This window comes from Bemisia tabaci, chromosome 1 (genome assembly GCF_918797505.1).
Source record: "Bemisia tabaci chromosome 1, PGI_BMITA_v3".
Lineage (NCBI taxonomy): Eukaryota > Metazoa > Arthropoda > Insecta > Hemiptera > Aleyrodidae > Bemisia > Bemisia tabaci.
In genome coordinates, this window is record NC_092793.1 from 25,307,564 (window position 1) to 25,321,792 (window position 14,229).

Genomic DNA, 14,229 nt, shown 5'->3' on the forward strand with positions numbered 1-14,229 from the left:
TCAGAATCTAGCTTATTGTTAAATCAAGAACCAAGCCTCTTAATTTAAGCGGATTTCGTTTTGATTCAAGCAAAAATCCGATTGAATCAAGAGTATTTTTTCTTGTCAATGATTTCAAGAGTCTAGACTCTAAATCCAATGTGTTTTTTTCCAGTGTTTAATTTTTAAGTGATTTGGCTCTTTTGCGTCGAGCTAGGTCCACTTTCACTTAAAAAATACGAAATCTTAGGCCAAATTTGTTTACATAAGGCTCTATCAGCCCCAAGAATAGCTTGGATATAATGAACCAGAGCGGTAAAAGCATGAAAATACTCTCTCAATATTCATTCTTTACAGGTGTGAAAAGCGGTTGACACGGTGGGATGGCGTCGCGGCGCCGCTTGGGCGGGAGGGGGAGGGCCAAGAGCTTTGATGCACTCGAGATGATGATAGCGACGTGCGCTCATTCATGTCTGAATCGTGCCGGCACCAGCTGAGAGCGGCCTGCGGGCTTCACGCCGCACAGTGAAATGAGCATTTGAAAGAAAATGGATATTACATTTGTGGCTAAAATTGAACATTTTTACGTTTCTGGTAAATTGAAAGCTTTTTATCAGAAATTTTATGAGAAAACCACGTTTAGGGTCGTATATCGAGCTGTTTCCCATAAACGGCTCCCTTCATTGTGACCCCACTCGGTTTAAATTGAGATTAAGGGAGCTGGAATTCTTGAACACAGCATTTAAAAATAGTTGTTTTTAGTCTGAAGATTGAAGTCTAGAAATTGAGCGGATAGCTTTGTAGATCGGTCCTTGTATTGAGCAGGGTTTAATGATTTATCACTACAAAAATACAAAATAAACTATACTCCAAGTTTCGTATAGTTTAAAATTCGTCGAAATGATAAGCAATTTTCTTCTGTATTTTTCTCTTCTGTTTTGTTTATTCTTTCTTCTGTAAACGATTGTAATCCCTTGCCAGGATCTTCCAAAGTTATACCACTGAATTTTCCTCGCGATAGGCAAATTTCCACTCTATGATGTTAATTTGAGGGCTCCCTTGAACTTTCCCTAGTCATAATGTATACCATATGGGATCTCCTAAAAGAAGGAGCTGTTTAAGGAACAACTTTGAATACGACCCTTTGACTGAAACGCTTTGTATTAACGAGGATGAGAGCTTTTCAATTTTCCAAATCAGATCCGACCTCGAGTTAGGTCCACTGTGCGGTGCTCACCGCGCAAGTCGATTCAACCCGATGCACTTGCTCCTCGCGAGCTTATGACGAGATGGCCCTTGCCCTTGCCTTGGCCACCATGAGCCGCGACCTACACCCCACGCCCCCCTCCCCCCCCCCATCGCCCGCCCGCAGCTTGGCGCATCTTTATCGGCTATCGGGTCTCCCATAACTCACTTTTATGTCCTCGCAGCTTTACTCGGTCACCGGGGTAGGTCGTGCGCGCCACGATCGCCCCCCTTCCGTACGGTTTTCTCGATGGACCTGCCAGTGGTGAAGCGGCTATCGGCGTTTACCGATTTGAGGCTATGCAAAGAATCGATTTTTAAGGTTAACTCTGATAATCGATCCTTTTTCATGGGATGAAAGGGCAAACCAGTCGACTCATCGCAAAGCTGGCCATGCCACCGGGACCTGCTTACATCATGTCACGGGTGGGTATCGAAGGAAGAACACCACATTGAGTGAAAACTTAGTGGGAACATTCGGACGTGGTCGATTTCTGTTGATAAAACACTCATTCTTGGAATCTGATGAACTTTTCCGCTGACTCTATCAGAAAATTTCACTCGCAATTCATTCACACGCATCTAATTTAAAGAAAAATCTGGGCACTTCATCAAAAGGGGTCTGAGGGGCACTAAAGGACTTCCAATAAGGGGACCTGTGGCACTCCTTTTGTTCCAAAGGAGGATACGACGGATTTCCCTAGTTTTAAAGAGATGTCCAAGGGACTTCCCTGAGAAAATTTTGAGTCGTCCAGAGAGTAAGTTTGAGCTGCTCACACCGCGAAAAAAATTTTTAATTACAATAAAGTGTAAAAATTACGAACTTATTTAGCAAAATCCCTCACGTTTCTTGTAGGGGGTCAAGTAGACTTCTGGGAGGAGTCCCCATCTCCACTCCCTATTTCTGCCATGTGTATGAGTTCTGTGTGCTTTGAAGACGTTTCGGAGACGCAGCTGGAAAATTCGCCATTTAGAATCGAGCGTCGGACATGTAGGTGGTAAAACCAGACGAACTTAAAACCGATTGGAGATGTGATTTTCCCTTCAAGCTAAAGCTAGACAGTTTGCTCCAATTTCCAGTGACCCAATTTCCCTCGTTCAATTTACACCTAGCGCTGCACGAAAAGCAAGAACACCCGTGCTGCTGTGCTAAGGAAGAAGGCCGTATGAGCCATCAGGCATTGCCAAATTTCTTTCGATAAATTACGAATTTTCAGGAAAATTTGCGAATATTTCACTTCCGATTTTTCAGGGGATTTTGTTCGTAATTTGATCTAAGAAGTCTGAAAATATCAAGGAAAAATATTCATAACTTTCTTCGAAAATCAGTATTTTGTGAGAGGAAATTTGGCAACATTCGACTGTTCATACGGCGTTTTTCCTTAGCACGGTAGCGTGCTTGCGGCAGGTCGACCCGAATGACCACTTGCCTTGATTCGGCTCGGGTGCATCGCTACCGTTCTAAGGAAGAACATCGTATGAGTCCTAGGACGGTGCCAAATTTCTTCAATAAAATACGACTTTCTGGAGAAATTATGAATGTTTCTTCCAATTTTCCATTGACTCTTTCCTACTCGCAATTTGGCTGAAAGGGTCTGCAAATTTTAAGGAATAGTATTCAAACCTCGCGTCTAAATAAAAATTTCATCGGGAAAAATTCGACATCATCCGGATGTTCATACGACGTTTCTCCTTAGCGCGGTAAAATTCTAATCTTGATCCACCGCCAATCAGAAATGATCAACACAAAAGGCGCGAGATAGCATTCGAATCACACGCAGTCAACGTTCTGGTTTCCTGTTCCGCGCCCCGCGTTCCTGGTTCCCGCGTCTGGTTCGTTCCATTGTTCCAGTGCACTGTGGGTCTGGGTCAAACCGCGAAGCTCTTTAATTATTCCGTAATTGCTCCACAACGTTATTTACTCACGAGTGGAAGCAGTTAATGAGCAGCATTGCCAGAACGGGGATTTTTTCATGTATGTGCGTATATACGTGAATGAGCGACGATGAACAAAAAAGGAATCAGATTTAGGTCTGGTCTACTGACTAACTATCTAGCGGTCGGTAGAATTCCTTGTGAGAAATATTATAAAATTCTACCGACTGCCGACCGACAAACTTGCCACCGTTTCCCCGTAAATGCTTCACTTCCCTGCGCGGTTCTTTCTGCCACATAAGCATACTTCATATTTCATGAGGATTGCATTTTGCAAAAAAGAACCAAGAGCATTCCAATATGTGCAAATTACATTCTTTGCAATAAAATTACTGAAATCACGCAAAAATTTAAATTTACAAAGGTAATTTTTGTCTGGAATCCATAAGTTATTAGGAGTAAAGATAAAACTTGTTTGGATGGTCATACCGGTTGGTTTATGTTTGCAAGGTAAAAACTGTTGCATACTCTTAGCGACTTTGGAATGATCTTGGTTCCTTTTTGTAAAATGCGATCCATGTAATGATTTGTTGATCATCGCCAGAATACACCCGATATTCAGTCATATATAAAACGTTCTGGAAAAATGTTATGCGTGTCAAAATTGATCCCTATCATATGAAAAGCGTGTGATGGTCATGTATCATCTTTACCATAAAAAATGTGGGCATTTTGACGCAGTTGTGCAACAGATGTCTATCTACTCAGAGAATCCATTGAAGAATCATCTTAAATAAATAAGTCCAAGTATGAGACAAAGCGATTCCAATCTAGGAGACAACAGACCTCTACCGGAAATGATTGTTCTGCGCTAAACATTTGAGCGGAACCAGAAAAAATCGTTCAATTCCGAGCGAAGGAAGTAAAATAGACATCATCATCATTCATCATCATCATCGTCATTACCCATTGGTGATTTCAGTTCCGATTCCGTTTTCACTTTCTAGCCAGCGCGTCGTCAACAGCGGGTCGCTTTATCCTCTCCTAGTCTTTCATTAAGATGTCATCTCAAAGCCTCCTCATACCAGAATTTCCGAACATAACTCCGAAAGTACACCCCGCGAGTGAATTATGCCTATTTGAAGGCAGAACTATATCCGATAATTGGGAGGCTTGGAGGACAAGGCGCATGAGTGCAGTTTCTGCTATTTTGAGAAGTACGTGTTTGAAGTTTCGAAATTACATAGAAGCTTATGGCAGAAAGAAAGATTCAAACTGACTTTTTGATGCTTAGAAATTGGAAAAATTAGGGAGCGAATTTTTCACAGAATACGCATCAAGACTAGTGTTACTTGAAATCATTAATATGTCAATTTTTTCAAAAACTGCACTAATGCGCCTTGTTTTCCACGCCCCTCAATTGGTTTTGGTCAAATTTTTGACGCATTATACAATGTGATGTGATGCTCGGAAACTATCAACACATTTTCTTAGTCCAGGAGTTATCAGTGAATGATTGACTTTCGAATCGTTCTCGAAAGCACTGGTGATCCACCTCGACAAAACGTTTTAAAGTCAACCGTAATATGAATCCTCTGAATCCATATACTGCCGTGCTAAGGTATAACGCCGCATGAACATTTGAAAGTTGCCAAATTTACCCTGATAAAACATTTGTTTACGAAGAAAGTTATGCATATTTTGCCTTGATATTTTCAGATGTTTTAGATTGAATCTCGAACAAAATTATCTAAATAATTGGAAGGAAAATATATGCAACTTTCTCGATAAATTTGTATTTTATTGAAGGAAATTTGGCAAGGCCTGGTGGGTCATACGACATTTTTCCTAAGCACGGCAGTATAGGCCGAGATCCATCCTCGATCGAGTTCCGTCGAACGTCGTCTTGGGGTGCGCTGACTCCTCCAGAGTCGCCCGTCGAATTGGATCCTGGGTAAAATGAAAGTTCAGTTCGTAGGTCGGGATGGGGGAGGGAGGTAATGGACATGCCCGGGCATCCGTTGCGCCTCAAGACCGGGACGGGTTGTCAGGAGGGAGGGGGGGATGTCGCAGCAGAATGGTCGAATCACGAGTGCAGTTGGTTGTCGGTTTCACTTTTTAGACTGTCCTCTCCGTCGTCGGCGTGACGCGACGCGTCGCGTAGGGAACAATGAAGCGGGGAAAGTGTGAAAACGTTCGGTGACGCACGCGCGCCGTAGGACGAACCAGATATGTGGTTGTGGGTTGTAGGAACGAAACTATGAGAGAGCCGATTGACGTAACGTGATGCAACGCATGCGCGGTGGCCTTTAAAGCGACTTCATTCGGAAATTAGGAACTACAATATTTGACGCATTCCTAAGAGCACGTATCTGCATTTTGGAAACTAATGGCGCATGCGTTGTTCCCTAAGTGAGCTGGATATTGCAGCTCCTGATTGCAAAATGAAGACCAAGTGTCCAATTAAGTGACTGTATGATGCACTCCGTGTTATTTTATTGGTCATCGATCTATGCGCCGTTGCACAGCCGGAGTAAATTTTGGTCATTTTCTGGAAATTAAAGCGTCAAAATGAACCATTGTAACTTTCATGTACTTTTACTAAACTAGGTCTTAAAGTAGCAAAAGTGAAGGGCACAGGAGATGTATCGATTTTCTGTTAAACAAAAGGTTGAAGAAATGAGAATGTTGAAGCATAGAGCAGTCGTTTAATTATGACTTGCATAATCACTTGGAGGATGCCTAAGTTTGATATCCGGACATAGATATCTAAATTCTAGATAGTTCGTCCTAAATTCTAAATAAAGTCTCAAAATTGTACCTAATTCCCATTAGAGACCATTGATTCCGCCCACTAACTAACTATCTGCCTCCTAACATAACACTCCTTCCTTGCAAGATGCATCTTCATGACTCATTTCCCTTGTCCAATATATTGTAGATTTTTAAAGATTAATGTCTCATAGGCATTGAAAGGGGGTAATTTCGTATTATCCATGAATAGGAGTCTAATTAGGAATATTCTCGTCTTTGAGAAAATCTCTTGGAGTTCCTTGCCAAAATCTACTTTCCTTGGCAAAGACAGAGAATCATCCACACATGCACACGTGTGCAAGTTAATTATTCGAACTTCGATTAGCTAGCGGGAATGTTCCCGGAAACTATCCTGGATCTTGTTGTCGGCACTTGACTCTCCCGGGAAACTTTGATACCTTCCCATTGACCTCTCCAGAGAATTTCCAGAATCGATTTTGAACTTTTTGACGATTTTTTTTTCCTCGTTGTGTAGATATTATGCCGGGGAAAACTATGTGTTATTTCTAGTGAGAGCCAAGAATGATGTAGCTGAGTGACAGCGGAAAGCGGCGGAAACTGTCATGCGGCCAATCAGAGTGGAGTAAGGCCGCTAACCGCGAGGGCTGATTGTCACCCACGCAAGAAGCAAATCTGAGCCCCCCCCCCCCCCACTCCCCGATAAATAGAAAGAGAAAAAAAGGAGAAGATAAAGAGGAGGAAGAAGAGATGTAGGAGAGAAAAGGAAGAAGAATGAGGAGAAGTAGAAAAGGCAGAATTAGAAGTAGAAAAGGAAGAATGATAGGGAAAAGATAAAAAGAAGAAGAAAACTAAGAAGAGGAAGAAGAAGCTTACACGCGGGAATCTAGGATAAATTAAGTAAGTAAAAGAAGTGTGAAACATTTTGTTGTCTCCATAATAATGGCGTCCCACGTGCGTGCGTACTTTGAAAGCATACTTACCCCCCCCCCCCCTCAAATGGGCCCGCTCGCCTCACCGCCGTAAAATTAGGGGATATACCATGCGGCCTGTACCTCAAATCGCAGCTCTTGTTTCCTCTTTGATGGAGGCAAGTTGCAGACGAAAAATGGGCAGAATCCCGTTAACGTCGTCCATAAGCGCGAAGCGTTCGGTCGGGTATTGACACCGGGGGGTGACAGGGAGGTCGGTGTCGGGGGCGCGGGTGTCGTGACTGGTCATAAGTGGCCGCTGCTAATTATGAGCGGTAATGACTCAACTGCTGGCCAAGCCCTCAGACGTGCAGCCGCGGGCCGCTTTCGACCGGGCAGAACCCGGCGTTATATTGTTTCAAACCGCGACGCAGCCCGCCCGCCGCGCACGCGTCATCGCCAGAGATGCGAAATTTCATATCGTAGTATCACATGAAATTCGTCGAAATTCTTATAGGGTAAGGCAATCAGGCAAATGCTGAGAGTTTACGAAGTTTCGCGTGCTGTTAACAAAGAGTTTCCGATTTTCCAATTTTTACAAAGTCGAAAATAATTAAACTACAACTTTCACGTAAAAATTGACGATTTTGAGCTCTCAGCACAGAAAAAAAATAGACGGTGCTGTATTACCCTTTAAAATATTACCCAAAAATTATGAATTTTTGTCTCAAAACTTCAAGAAGTCATTATATCCTTCAATTTTTGAACTTCCAGGGTCAAATTTGCGTAAAAATATCCCGATTTTCTCTCTCTACGCAGTTGTACTAATAACTAAATTTTGAATTTTTGGAAGATAAGGTCTCTTTTTCGGATCTTGCACCTGAGGTAGTTAGGAATTCTGATTTGCACACAGATTCTGTTACAACAATTGCATCTGCAATTTTTCTGTTACAACAGAAAAATTCTGTAAGTGTAACAAAGAAACTGCAAGAGCCCTGTGAACAGAGGGTTTTGTCGTCAGCACCATCTATTTTTTTCTATGAGCGGGAAACTGTCTTTAAAGGCCTCGGTGACGAGCCATGCGCGCTTTTAGTTTAATTTTCGCACCACAGAGAGTGGTAGCTGCTCCTTCTCTGCATCTGTGTGCAAATCAGAATTCCTAACTACCTCAGGTGCAAGATCTGAAAGAGAGACCTTATCTTCCAAAAATTCAAAATTGAGTTATTAGTACAACTGCGTAGAGAGAGAAAATCGGGATATTCTTACGCAAATTTGACCCTGAAAGTTCAAAAATTGAAGGATATAATGACTTCTTGAAGTTTTGAGACAAAAATTCATAATTTTTGGGTAATATTTTAAAGGGTAATATAAGTTAGAAATTCTAATTTGCACACAGATACAGAAAAGGAGTAGCGACCGCCCTCTGTGTTAAGAAAATTAAACTAAAACTGCACATAGCTTGTTGCCAAGGCCTTTAAAGACTGTTTCCCGGTGAGAACTCAAAATCGTCAATTTTAACCCCTCCCCCTAAATTCCGCTCTCCCGAGTAATTTGCTCCTGGAGGACCAAGTTTATTCTCACAGATCTTGCCTGATATGAACAATGCACATACCACTCATACCAGGCACCCTTTGATCTTCTACCCACCTCGGACTCTCGCGTCATTTATTGATAGTCCTACCTTTACGAGAGGCAAACTTTTCAATCGATTGATTTTCATCGAGTTTGGTCGAAGAATTTTGAGCATTTACGCAAGCAATCGTGTCGAATTTACACACGACTATTAACATACAAGCATGTATCCAAACGTAACGACGAATCTGTGATGAAACCAGAAAAATACTTTTCTCAATTTACGACGTTGAAAGTAAACAAAAGCCTCTATTTTAATACAGGAAACGCACCATTTTTGATGCATGAAATTTCACATTATTTTCCTTTCATTCAATTTCAATACACCTCTAAAAAAATCTTCAAAAAATGTCCGGGTTATTCCATGGATAGATTAGAGCACACAGCTTGGAACACCGCAAGTGAGTTACGTGTCTCTCTAGTTTTACTGTCATGCAAAAAGAATATCCTCGATGGACGAATTATATAGTATCATACTATACAGTATAAAATCATAAGAGCACCCAAAACAAAACGCGATAGAGGCGTGAAGCGACTTGGGGTGTTGGACCGCGAGGAGGTCAGAGGGCGTACCCCCTAGTTGATACATAATTGAGTTAGCATTGCATCTTGGGACCAGAAACGCTTGCGACGCAGAGATCAGATGGTCTTTACGCAGAGACCGCACACGGTTGGTTAAAATGAAATACAGGTTTTATAATGAGCAGAGACGTTCGGGTGGATCAAGCGACGGGCAGGAACACATTTCGGCGGCTTAAGTGGGAGAATGGGATTTATTTGGGGAAAGCTGGGAAACCCCGGCATTTTGGCAACACTGATCGCGGATCGTATTGGTAACGGTACTCGAAGCTAACAGCTCTTAGTCGTAATCGCCGTTTTGACGATTAAATGTCGTTTGTTTGCAAATTCGAACACGCCAAAGCTACCCCGCCTCGCTCCTTTTTGCGCGCGCTCTCTTTCTCTCTCTCTCTCATCTCGTCTGACTTTGTTGCTGTGGAAAGGTTCTTGCAGGGGCAATTTTCTCGTGAATCTTCCTCTCGTATTCGGACGCCGAGAAAATCTCCGTAGAGAATATATCGACACTGGAGGATCCATTTCTGAATGACTCAGGCGCCACATTGGATCGAGTGAATAGGATAGGTTGGACAAAATTTGGAACCTTTAAACGCTTATAACTCCGTTTATACAAAACGTTGAAGTGGTTCCATTAGTTTCCTCGTGAAATTTTCTTCTTCAAGCACCTCTTGAAATTTAAAATGTGATGAGATAAACATCAAAACTTGCAGTTTTAGTCAAAAATTTCATAACCGACCTCTCTAATTGACTCGATCCACTGTGAGGCGTCGTGGAGCGGTCTGGGGTCCGAAAACAGCGGACGTATCGAGTGGGTGTAGTTAGAAATACAATATAATTTAAAATTTGGTTTCATGTAATTTCAGTACTATGAATTTTACTCGAAAGTAACCAGTGAGCCTTAACCAGAAAGTACACCAGTAAGTTTTGTTTATTAAGTTTAAAATACTAAGTTACTTACGAAGTTACATTTGAGAAGTTCCTTTAAACACAGGCTTTTTTGAGAATAAGTTGTCAACAAAATCAATGGTAGATGAACCTTTTTGATACTAAAATCAAAGTGGGGTTAGGTAACAGTGTTTGGTGGATCTTATTATGTTCTGCTGATCCACTAAATTCGACCATAAAAACGCGATTCTTTAGTAGAACATTTACAATGTGCGTAAATGAACTTTCCTCTGGTAATCTTTGTACGCCTGATTTTACAGAATATTTTTTCACTCCGAGTTGCAAAATTCTGTAAACTAGCTTGAGAGACTTAAGTGGTGCAAAGTTCTAAAACTCAGATCGAGAGACTCAAACGCACGGTAAACAAAGTAGACGTAATTCTTTCCAGTGCTAGAAACATACATACAATGAGCCAGTAGACATAGTACGAAATTAAGCATTCGATTACATGATCCCTAATCAAAATTTCACGGAAAACACGACTCGCCCAACGAAAATTACTAAAATCAACTCCTTGCATGAACTATTAAAGTTTTTAGTTTACATTGGTTACGGAACATTTAGATTCGCCGTTCACAAGAAAAGCAATGGTCTACTTGACTCAAACCACGCACTACAACAGTCTTGGTACGTTTCTTAATCGAGCAATGTTCTTTCCGCGCTTTGTGTTGTTCAAAGTTTTGGCAACTTGCAACAGCTGAGCCGAAGCATCAAGATTCAGAGAGTCACATTTTCATACTGCAGAACGATATAACTTTAGTGCGTGATTTTGTTCACGTTAACTTTTGTTTTTTCATAAGCGAGGGTTTTGAAGGAACATTAAATGTCTTCGTTCCGAAATGATTTGAGTAATTTTCATTGTGCAAATCGTGTTCTACGTGAAATTTTGGTTAAGCAATATGCATTAGAATGCTTGATCTGTACCTTGTCTACTGGTCCATTTTTTTGATTTGAGGAGTAAGAAAAGCTACTCTTTGCAAAAAGACTTATTGGATGTCTAAGCGTCTTCCTTTACCTACCTCCGCGACTACATTTGTATTCCAAAGGCCATAAAACAAAAACTCCTGTGATGACTCTACTCAGTCTTCCTGAGGAATTACCCTTGTAACCCGCGTGGAATCTCTTCGCACTACCGTTGTTTCCTCGAGATTAACTGTTAGACGGAGGTATCGCCACCGACGCGCGTAGCGGGGTCGAGAAGCCCAACATTTTTCCGACAGGTCGGTCAATCTGGTCAGTCTGACCTGAAGCGCATAAATTTGAACCTGTATATCTCAAATGGGAACACGTCCATTTTTACGGGAGCCCTGAAATGTATGGGGACAATGGCGCTTCGGGGCTCACCTGAAAACAGCCGTGTATCCTTTTTAAATGAAATAAGGGCTCATCTGAACGTATATAAATTAAAAAGAATTATCTTAATGGTGACAAGGGCTCTGTCATTCATGTATTCTTACGGGTTTAAAAGGCCCATGTCACAGTGGACGAAGTTCCTTTTGATATGATACGTCCATTTAGAGTCTGCATTGTCACCGGCTACCGCAATTACGTGGACTTGACTGTGCCACCGGGACTTCACATTCAGCCGCGATATCTCTAGATATCGACCCATCGATCGTGGGATGTGGTCTACCTCGCATGGAAATAGCTCGGAAATCGATCGGTCGGAATCGTGACAAACTGCAATGCGACTTTTGCAGTCTGTCAGGGACACGGCAGGGATGCCAGATTTGTCGAAAATATTTTCCAGAATAAAACATTCATTCTCGAAATAAGACACAGCAATAACCAAAATAATTTATGGAGAGAAATGTAACAGAAATGCATGGTCATTGGTGTAATGAACACTTTTCAATCCTAAAAAGACCTTCTATTTTGATGACAACTTTGATCTCCTGAGACTATTCTTGTGGAGTCGTTCTCGTATCACGAAGCCATTTTAGCCAACTTATAGACCTCTTTCCCTGTAAACCTCTCGTGAGCCAAACTCTACATAAGCCGGGCTTGAGCCCCCCCTCCCTCTCTCAATTATCTCAAAAAATAACGCTAACAACCTGAAAAATTACGTTTGGAAGTCAAAGCTCAGATTCGCCCGATAACGCCCGAATTCAACTGATGATTAATGAGTTGAGCAATTGGTCACCTAACCTAACGTACAAAAACTCGCCTAGCCAAAAGCTCACCCCCACGATTAGAGTAACCGAATTGCTTATTAATAATCAACATGCAAAGAATAGTGTTTAGCTCCGAGCTTAACAGTGGCGAGGCGTGATTTGAGATGTATCGATTGATCTGCCATTTCAACCTATAGAGAAGGATCGATAAACAGGGTGTTCGCAACGGACACCTTAATAATCGATTCTTAACCACGATTCAAATGAAGGAAAATCGATAATCGATCATTCACGCCTCGCCACTGGAGCTTAACTTTTGCCTAACTCGATCAGATTTCTTCGATTGTTAAAATATATTACATTGTCTCCGACCGCAACCGAAAAGCAACCGAAAACAACGACATCGGGGCATTTACCCCGGTGGGATCGTGAAATCGCGGAAAGAAGGTAAAAACCGCGATCTTCACGGTTTCATGGGCAGGCAGTGTTCGAAACTCACACGCGCCAACGCGCCAAATGCGCCTAAGAAATCGGCCATGGCGCCTAAAAAATGAAGGCTCTGCGCCATTGTGGCCCCTTAAAATGCCCTCCCCCCCCCCCCAAAAAAAAAAAAAATATATAGTTCTTCTATTCGGTGATTTTTCGAAATTTCCTCCAAGTAACGGCTACTTGATCTATAACCAAAACATCTAGCGTTTAACTTGTCACTTAATGCGCCGTGATACATACGCAAAAAGTCAATTTGGCCCCTAAAAATCGAGCTTGATGCGCCACATGGTTCCTGAAACTCCACGGTGAGTTTCGAACACTGCACTGGAAAAGAAACACATTGTATCTAGAGTCCAGACTCTTGAAGACATTGACAAGAAATAATACTCTTGATTAAATCAGATTTAAGCTTCAATCAAAAGGAAATCTGCTCAAATGAAAAGGCCGGGTTGTTGATTTAAGCTTAAACCTGATTGAATCAAGAGTATTTTTTCTTGTCAATGTTTTTAAGAGTCTGGACTCTAGACCCAATGTGTTTTTTTCTCTTCCAGCGTGGTTATGGAGCAGCGCGCTTGACAACATCGTAGCGAAGCTTTGCGCTTGGCGACGACGCGACGGAGCAATTATCGCGGGGTTCTGCGAAGCATCCGCAGTGGACGTGCTCCGTCACTTGTGACACTTGTCACCGCAACGGCATCGGGCCGTTTTTCACCGCGGTGCAGTTCCATTGAAGCCGGGGGTTAATCAGCGGCAGCACTTGGCCACCAGGAAATAGATCACGAGACATTTTCCACGTCCTCACCTGACACTCGGGCAAGTTCTCGCTTAAAGGCATGAAGTGCTTAAGTTTTATTCCCAAAGGTAGGGTGTCTCCTCCTGGCCGCTACCGCCCAACCCCCGGAGCTCAGCGCTCCTAGAGTCCCTTTATACTGAGAGTTAGGACAACACGGACAACGCGGTCAACATCATTCAAAGGAGTGTAAACCCGTTCTAACTCACATAAAGAGGAGAATAATGAGAGCCTTAATTTTTTTTTTTTTTTTTTTTTTTTTTTTTTTTTTTAAAGTCTTAACTTTTAAGTCGTCAGTGCAAATATAAAAGTAGAGGGATACCTTCAGTTCATTTTTAAAGTTACCGGATTTCAAGTTTAAATCAAGAAAATTCCAAGAAATATTTTTCTGGGCCTCTTTGGGTTAATACCGTTGTAAAGTCGCACTGTTGTTCAGAAAAAAAAGGAGGAATACAAAAATACACATGTAGGAACGCATATGAGGATAGGGCCTCATATGTGTAACTGAAGGAAAGATAACGGAAGGAAGAGAATAGCAGGGGCGTGAAAACTGGACGAACTGATTTATTCGAGCTCTACATATGCGTGGATACTAGACACGGACGGGATTGCCAAGTTGCAAGCAATACCCCGATTTTGACCATTTGATTTGATTTGAAACTGGAATAATGATGAAGAACTTGAAAATACAGAGTTGGACATTGGACTTGAACTTGCAGCTATAGCAACTGTCATGCCGGTAACAGCTCGCCCTCATAGGTAATCAACTTTAACGGCCGCCGGTGTTGTAAAAGTAGGCATAGGTAAAATTTGATTCGACTCAAAGAAAAAGCATCCTCCAGACTCCGACTTAAGATTTTTTTCCATTTATTAAGTGGGTTCAGTAGAAATCATCGCCTCG

The 14,229-nt window shown here is 42.0% G+C and overlaps 1 protein-coding gene and 1 long non-coding RNA gene across 2 annotated transcripts in view; one reads left to right on the forward strand and one right to left on the reverse strand.

Annotated features, from left to right (window-relative positions):
* LOC140224286 (uncharacterized) overlaps positions 1-14,229 on the reverse strand; it is a 151,095-nt gene that overhangs the window by 18,577 nt on the left and 118,289 nt on the right. The gene's annotated exons all lie outside the window — the stretch shown is intronic.
* The window catches only part of spz4 (Spaetzle domain-containing protein 4), a 38,384-nt gene that overhangs the window by 3,991 nt on the left and 20,164 nt on the right, over positions 1-14,229 (forward strand). The window lies entirely within an intron of this gene.